This window comes from Ammospiza caudacuta, chromosome 19, assembly GCF_027887145.1.
Source record: "Ammospiza caudacuta isolate bAmmCau1 chromosome 19, bAmmCau1.pri, whole genome shotgun sequence".
Lineage (NCBI taxonomy): Eukaryota > Metazoa > Chordata > Aves > Passeriformes > Passerellidae > Ammospiza > Ammospiza caudacuta.
The window spans coordinates 4,314,597-4,321,731 of NC_080611.1; positions in this window are offsets into that span (position 1 = coordinate 4,314,597).

The window sequence follows — 7,135 nt, forward strand, 5'->3', positions numbered from 1 at the left end:
ATGTGGCTGTGGAGGGCTTTGTCCAGGCTCAAAGTCAGGATTCAGTGCAGGCTCCATCCTGCAAATGAGGGGAATGGAGGGAGCAGCAGGGAATAGCTCTGCTGCCTTGTGGTGTTGTGAGATCCCCAGGATGAGGTGAGAGATGAGACTTTGCCTCCATGTTCTCAGAAGGCTGATATATTTTATTACATTATATTACATTACATTACATTACATTAATAAGAAATTATATACTAAAACTATACTAAAGAAAGAGAAAGGGATCTATCACAAGGCTAGAAAAGGCTGAATAATAAAAACCTGTGACTGACTCAGAGAGTCCAACACAGCTGGCTGTGATTTGCCATTAATTCAAAACAATTCACATGTTTGGATAAACAATCTCCAGACCACATTCCAGAGGAGCAAAACATGAAGAAGCTGAGGCTTCTCATCTGAAGAAGAAGTAATCCTAGTGAAGGGATTTTTCAGAAAATATCATGGTGATAGCTGCCTCTCATTTGGCTGGGTAATACATGAAATAATTCAATTGCAGAGATGAAGATGCTTAGGGTAACAAGGAGAAGGCCAGGACAGATGAATTCTGCCTGCTGCAGTTTCCCCTCAAGATTTAGTAATTTGCAGATGGGCCAAAATCCACTGTGGTTTCACCAGTGTGATCTTTGGATGGCCTTGCCATTCTGATTTCTGAGGGGAAGGATCTGTATTCAATACCTGACTGTACAATCCTTTATGTAAGCAAATAGAAAAGAACCTTGCAGGTTAACTTTTGCTGTGCACAGCCCTTTGGGTCTTGGATAAAAGGAGATTCAGGAGTTTGCACTTCAAAGCTAATCGTGAAGGGAGGAAAAAATAGAAGGTTTGTGCCTTAAATGAAAAAAAAAAATAAATTAGTCATTCTGTCACATGAAAAGGAAATTGCTATTTAAGGTCACTTAGTGAAATTAGCTTCAATTAAGCATCCTTTCTAAATGCAGTGCTTGTTGTCAGAGCCACTCATCTTGTGGTAATGCCTGACCTGCTAAGTTTATGATTATTAATCTGTGTAAAAAAAAATCCCTAAACCCCCTTAAACCAAACAGGTTATTATCTGTGTAATCAGCTGTTGAAAGGAGCTTTGCCACCATACATCACTATTTGTTTTGTGCTCACAAAATTGTGACTGACAGAGCATTAGTTTCACTGCTCCAGAGCAGAGTGATGGTGCTGAGGAGGTGTTTCCTCAGCTGGAAATAACTCTGAGCTGAGTTTTTGGGCTGAAATCAGAGGAGTGGGGAGAATCAGAAGCTGCTGGAGTGTCCCTGCTCTGTTCCCAGCGTGTGCCTGATGGAGGAAAGCACAGCAGGGAGTGCTCAGCCTTTTCCCTCACTGCAATTTCTCCAAATGCTCATTTAAAATTTGCAGGCCAAACTTCTTAAACTGCCTTTCTTCCCATTATGCCTATTCCTATAAAATATCTGTCAAAAAGCAACCACTGTGGTGTCACTGTGCTCAGCCTGACACAGGGCAAGCCCAGCACGTTCAGCTGCTGCTCCCATCTCAGTGTTTTCTCTGTGTGGAGGTGACCCAGCCATGGAATTGGCTGCTCTTCCTCCCTGCAGGGCTGGGATTCAACAGGCACCTGTGCTGTAATTGGAAGTTTTGGAGAAAATAGGACACGAGTGAGCCTGAAAAATGAGTGTTCCAGTGCTTGCATTCATCTGCTACCCTTACCCCGCTGCAAGTGAAAGAGAGCAGCGATCACAGGCACATCTTGATGGCATTTATGAGTAATTACAATAATTATACTTGACAAGAGCCTAATTCTGCTGATTCTCAGACATGTCAGTGAGACACGAAGCGCTGCCCTTGGCAGGGACAGGGAGAGGCAGAGACAGGGCTGAGCACCCGTGGGTGCTTAGTGGGATCTGCTGGGACTGTCCCTGCCCACATTCCCAGTTCCACAGAAACAGGTGTCTTGGTTTGAACTCAGAGGTGTCTGCTAAGGAAGGCAGGAGCCTCCCTTGAAATGGAAAATGTAAACCCCCTCCCTCTGAATTATTATCATTTTGAAATTAAGGGGCTCTCAGGCAAAGATATGGCAGTAGGAATAACAGTTCTTTATGAGGAAAAAATAAAACATTTAAAAATATATAAAATTAAAAATGCAGTAATACAAAGCAACACTGCCAGAGTCAGAATCCAACCCTGCCCCCCTGTGTGTCAGGGAGGTGTCCCAGCCCCATGCCATGGGGGCTCAGCCCTCCTGCAGTGCCAGCTGTGGCTCTGCTGCAGCAGGGATCCTGCACAAGGGGGGAGTTTTCCTCTGCAGCTCCAGGGCTGCTGCAGATGGGCCTGGGCTCCCTCTGGCCATGCAGGGCAGCAGAAAGCTGCTCCTCTGGCAATGCAGGGGGCAAAGGCTGCTGTGCTGTGCCAGGCTCAGATTGGATCCAGGTAGGAATGCTTGGCTCCTCCCCTGGGCGGAGCATCTCCCCATGGGATGCTGGGATTGGATCAGCCCTGCAGGGACACTCAGTGGCCATGGGCAGAAGGTAATTAATAATTAATAGCCCATTAAAAGAAGAGATCTCCTGGAAGGAGTGTTGGGTGTGGGAGAGATAAAGAAAACTGCCCCATGAACAGCAGAGAACTGCCCCACCTCCAACACATGGCACATAGAATACACACATATCTTACAACCCAGGACAACCAGAAGGAAAATGACTCCAAGGCAAGGAGAGGGCACTATGCATGCTGGGCTTTACTTCATGCAGAAAGCATTGGATTTTAAGTTTCCTAGCTGGTAGAAATGTTTATGATGTTGTGCAGCAAACAAACAAACCACCGGTAGTGGAAATTGTGAGGGGAGGATGGCTTAAAATGCTTCAAGGCTGGAAAGTTCATGTTCAAGACTTCTTATTTCCTGGACAAAACAGGTTTGTGCTGAGGCACATCCTGGTGTGTTTGCAATGCTGTTAGTGAAGGTGCTGGTTTGGGCACCCTGTTGCCCTCGCTGGGGCTGGCACTGCCTCAGGTTTTGGGCAGCTCCACCTGCCTTGGCAGCCAGGTGCGCTTGGGGATCTCAGTGGGTCTGCTGAGGATAGAATTCCAGGCTCATGGATGCATTCCTGGGGCTGGCACAAGGCCATGGACAACCAGACACTTTTTTTACCCACTTTGAGCTTTTTCTTTCACCAGGCAGGGGAAGTTTTGCTTGGCATTGGTGGCAGGGCTGGTGAAAGTGTTCTGAGGGCATAAATTGGGCAGCTTTACACATCCCAGTCTGAACTGTGGGGGAAAAAATATATTTGCATGTATTTCTGTATTTTCTTTCTTGGCTCTCCAACAGCAGCTCACCCCCACTGTGGGTGTGGATTCACTGCAGGATCAAAGCCAAAGATTTCAGTTTGTGAAGGAGCCCACGGCTGCAGCAACATGTGGTCAGGAGAGGTTGGTAACAAGGCAGGTGAGAAGCAGAGGGGAGCGCTAAAATATGTAGGAGGAAAACAAGAGGACTATTTTTCATATTCGGGCCACCAGGAGCTCTGAAATGATGATGTGTTGATGGGTAGCAACACTGAGGGATCAGCAAAGCTTGGGTTCTGCTTTCTGTGAGGATGCACCTGTGAGCTGGTCCTGTGCAGAGCACAGAAAGAGCTCTCTGTGTCTTCACTGCCTTTTGAACTCACAGCATGTCGTGGTGTGGTTTGGTTTCCCTCTGTGGGAACATGTGTCACTTCACTTGGAGAGGAAAGACAGGTCGTGTTGCTCCATTAAAAATTAAACTTCTTTTCAGCTGGTGGTGAAGCAGTAAGGTGACAGGTGCTCAGGCTGTGGAATAAAGGAGTGGGAATGCCCTGGGTAGTTTTAAACAGCTGAAAGTGCAGTTTGATGGTCAATATTTTCCTGAAGGGCTACATTTAGCAAGAATGATAATGTTCCCAAGTCATTGACTGAAAATCTCAAATGGACTTGTTTTGTTTCTGGTGGAATTAAAGGCTTAAGATATTGATAATACTTAGATGTGGAAACTGGTCAATATTTTCTACTGGAAAGTACTGCTGGATAATATTTGATTTGTTTTTCCTCTATTAATATATTCCTTCCCCCCCCCCCCAAAAAAAAACCCAACTTCACGCAGGAAATAAATATTGCAGAAGAGGAGAATTTTGAAGCAGAAAGGCAGTGGTTGTGCCTAAGGCAACGAGCTGGCATTAGCAGCTGGCTGCTCCCAGCTAATCCAGTTTGTAAATCCTCAGTCCTGGGAGCTGTGAGCAGCCTGGGGCTCTCCATCCCAAGCCCAGGGCAGGTCCAGGCTGTGCCTGCGGCTGCAGAGGGTGCTCTCTGCTCGTGTGGAGCTGTTCCCAGCCTCTGCCACCCTCCAGGGAGCCTCCCCAAGGTGCCCTCTGGATCTCGTTCCAGCTGGCTCCCAATTAAATCCAGCTCAGGTCAGCTCTTGACAAGCAGCCTCCCTTGTAACTCAGCGAGGTTACCAGCCAGCAGATTCTTGAAATGCATCTTAAAAAGAGAAAGGTTTGGGCTGGGAGCCAAGATGATTTTCTGTCTTTCTTTATTTTTTTTTTCCTGTCTGCTGCTTCCTTCTCTCCTGCAAGGCTTTTGGCAGAGCTGTGGCTCAGCTGGGAGGTTGTGGGGACCAAGAGCACAATGTTAATTAGCTGTTGTACCTTCCAGCTTGTAAAACCTTGATAGAGACCCAGTTGTCATAATTAATGACCACAGAAATAGCAGAAGGGCTCTCAGACCTTGTGCTGAGGGATGTGAGCCAATTCTTCAGTACTGGAAACCTGGAAGAGGCTTGAGTGAGGGCAGGTTGTCCTGGGTGCATGCAAAGGGTGTCCTGCATCCTCCTGAAGTGCCCAGAATGGGATTTTTAGTGGGATACAGCTGCTCCCAAACACTCTGCTCTGGTGGAGTTTCTGAAGTTACCTCTGTGTCAATAATTAGAATTGTTTTCCATTAATAAGCTGTTTGGTGTGGCACAGCACAGATGGAAGATGGGTTTAGTTTATAATTGAGTTCTCTGCAGTGTGTTTTGTACAGAGCAGCTGTCACTGTCATATTTTCTGGAAAAATCCCTTTGCCCAGGATTCTTCTCCTGGGAAGCTGAGAAGCCTCAGAGAAAAAGGAAAACAATATTATCTCATTTGCTTCTCCTGTGTTTTGCTGCTTTGGAATGTAGTTTGGAGATTGTTTACCAACAGGTGATTGTTTAATTGGTTTCATGTGAATTGTTTTTACTTAATGACCAATCACAGCCTGCTGTGTCAGGGGTCTGGAGAGAGTCACAAGTTTTTCATTATTATCTTTTTAGCCTTCTATCTGTATCCTTTCTCTATTCTTTAGTAGAGTTTTAATATAGCATTCTTTAATATAATATAGATCACAAAATAATAAATTAGCCTCGTAAGAACATGGAATCTGACTCATCATCTCCTCCCTACAGTGGGGGGGTCTGAAAATACCACAAGCAGGAATTACTGCTGGGCTGGGAGAGGAGCGAATGCAGCTGCAGCAGCAGCCAGGTGTGTGCAGGTAATTCCTTGCTCCATCAAGAGCCAGCAGGAGCTGCTGTCCCTGCCTGAATGGTTGTGGAGACTGCAGGTTCTGGATTTGGGGTCAGCTCGGGTGGGACACCAAGGCAGGCGCTGGAAGGGCTGTGGGGCTGACCTGCTCTCTGCTGGATTTTGGAGCAAATCCTCCCAGCTGTGAGGACATGTTTGGAGAGGAAAAGTGTAAAAAGAACACAGAAAGGATGGGGAGATGTTATGGCTTTGGGGAGGAGTTCATGGCCAGCTGGAAAGGGATCAGTGGGCACAATACGGGTTTGATTGGGCTATTGAGGATGTCTTAGGTTGGAAATGCAAGATGCGGCTGGGGGTGTGTGTTCTGTTGCCATCTGTCAGAGCTGGGGCAGTTCTCTGCTGTTCATGGGGCAGGTTTTCCTTTCTCTCCCCCACAGCCAACCCTCCCTCCAGGAGATCTCTGCTCTCCATGGCCACTGAGTGTCCCTGCAGGGCTGATCCAATCCCAGCATCCCATGGGGAGATGCTCCGCCCAGGGGAGGAGCCAAGCATTCCTACCTGGATCCAATCTGAGCCTGGCACAGCACAGCAGCCTTTGCCCCCTGCATTGCCAGAGGAGCAGCTTTCTGCTGCCCTGCATGGCCAGAGGGAGCCCAGGCCCATCTGCAGCAGCCCTGGAGCTGCAGAGGAAAACTCCCCCCTTGTGCAGGATCCCTGCTGCAGCAGAGCCACAGCTGGCACTGCAGGAGGGCTGAGCCCCCATGGCATGGGGCTGGGACACCTCCCTGACACACAGGGGGCAGGGCATGTTCTGACTCTGTCAGTGTTGTTTTTGTCCGTTTGTACTATTGCATTTGTATTTTTAATTTTTCTAGTACAGCGCTGTTATTCCAATTTCTGTATCTTTGCCTGAGAGCCCCTTAATTTCAAAATGATAATAATTCAGAGGGAGGGGGTTTACATTTTCCATTTCAGAGGGGGCTTCTGCATTCCTTAGCAGACACCTGTGTGTTCAAACCAAGACAGAGGCCTCTTCTCACTGGCTACTCCTGGCAATTAAACCCAAGGAATTGTGTTCCACCCAAGCCAGACCCGTGGCTGGTCTGGCTGAGCACACAGCACTGGTGTCATCCCAGCAAGGCTGGCTTTAGCAGCACTTGCTGGCAGAGTTCATTCCCCTCTTGGGCACACACAGCTCCTGGAGCAGCATTTGGTTCCCCTTTATCTACAGGAAAGACAATTCCAGCCTCTGTAATTAATGGCTCTGTCCTGCCAGGGTCTGGGGTGAAGCATCAGCACAGGAAATTGGCTGGGCTGAGTGGTGCCTGTGCCTGATCTGGGCTGCAGAGGCAGCCCTCAGCCAGCTGAGATGAATTGTGGCCGAGCTGCTCAGTTCATTTTTCATCCTTGGGTCTGACAGGGACACAGGAAGAGCTCCAGTGCAGCCTGGAGTAACTTCTCCATCTGCAGTCTCATTTGTTGCAGATATCCCATGAGCTGGTGGAGATCCAGGGTTTGTTGGGCTGTCCCTGGGGATTACCCGTGCTGGGGTTTTGCAATGGCATTTGGGGACCAGGCACTCCAACGCCACTCCTCAGGGAGATCAGGGTACA